This window comes from Somniosus microcephalus, unplaced genomic scaffold, assembly GCF_052327205.1.
Source record: "Somniosus microcephalus isolate GS21.2 unplaced genomic scaffold, FLI_Smic_1.0 unresolved_chr4, whole genome shotgun sequence".
Lineage (NCBI taxonomy): Eukaryota > Metazoa > Chordata > Chondrichthyes > Squaliformes > Somniosidae > Somniosus > Somniosus microcephalus.
Window position 1 is genome coordinate 15926426 of NW_028225182.1, and position 1474 is coordinate 15927899.

The following is a 1474-nucleotide window of genomic DNA, read 5'->3' on the forward strand; positions in this document are numbered from 1 at the left end:
TATCGGCAACAGGCTCCCTGTTCAACTTTCAACAGCAAACCCAGAAAGACAAATGAACAGAAAGATGTGTCTCTCAGCCCCGGTGGCAAAGGATGTTAATCCAAATATATCCCCCGTGAGAATGTGTGTGCATTGGCTTCCTTATAAAGTTTGTATTGGAAATGTGCGGGAAAAGCGTAAAATTATGAAAACATCCTGATGGCCCGTACGGGGATCGAACGCGCGACCTTGGCGTTAGTTAGCACCACGCTATCACCAACTGAATTAACTGGCCACAACGCTTCCGTTGGCCAGGCTCGAACCCAGGCTGGGAGATTGTCTTGCAGGCTCACACTGGGTGACCGAGTTACTGCACAAACATTGAACACACCACATCGCTTAAACATTGTTAACTGTTCGCATATACAACTGGGCAGAGTGTAAATCCAAAGTAACAGAAAGACAGCTCTATGGTCTAACAAACGTCATTCTAAAATATATTATCGCACAACAGCCCCTCCCACAAACACTGTCCCGGTATAAAAGCAGACGGCGGGACCCCGACTGCAGTCGAACGTGTAGCGGACGGTTGGAGCCGGATCCAGCATGTCCGATGGGGTTTTATTCCCATTCGTTTGGGAAACGCGGCATCAGGAGCGTAAAATTTCTCCTAATTCGCTCCTCTTGTAGTGAAGGAGACAGAAAGTAACTAAAACCTGCCGAAACCCGGGATCGAACCAGGGACCATTTAGATCTTCAGTCTAACGCTCATCCCAACTGAGCTATTTCGGCTTCACATCAAATGCAGTATTCTGTCGTTCTTTTGGAGGATTTTCTATCCCCGGGTGGAATTGCCCCTCTCGCTCATTCCTCACTTCGGGCAATGTGACCCGACCAGATCTCGGAGCTCAGGTTGTGTTAATGTAAAGCTGCAGTGTTGATAAAGATACAAAGCTGACACAGCACGGGGGACCTCACTGTGTTGGACACAGCGTGAAATGCAATGACATGTTCAAATAAAGTTACAGAGCACAACACATGTGTAAAATTCCCTGTTCTTTTCTCCACACTGATGGGTTGTGAAGGGAGAGACGGGCCGAAGTCTCACTGAGCCGCACTGATCACGAGCCAAATCAAGTTCTCTCCACGGATGTTGCCTGACCTGCTGAGTTTTTCCAGCATTTTCTGTAGTTGTGGTGAATGGCTTTTATATCGGAATGGGCAGATGTATACAGTGGAGTTCGCTTTGGTTCAGAACCCGGGCCACTGCCGATTTTGCAATACATTAACGACATGGACATGGGGGTATATGACAGGGTGTAGACAAAGTAAATACAGAGAAACGGATTCCAAGGGCTGAAGGTTCAGTAACCAGAGAGCACTGATTTAAGTTGATTTTGAAAAGAGCCAGAGGCGACATGAGGAATTATTTTACGCAACGAGTATTTAGGATTTGGAATGCATTACCTGATCGGATTGAGGTTATAGATTAAAT

At 46.7% G+C, this 1474-nt stretch overlaps 1 non-coding gene across 1 annotated transcript; it reads right to left on the reverse strand.

The window, feature by feature from the left end:
* Positions 1-696: 696 nt before the first annotated feature.
* Positions 697-771, reverse strand: trnaf-gaa (transfer RNA phenylalanine (anticodon GAA)). Its single transcript has one exon. It is a non-coding gene; the product is annotated as a tRNA-Phe (tRNA).
* Positions 772-1474: the final 703 nt, after the last annotated feature.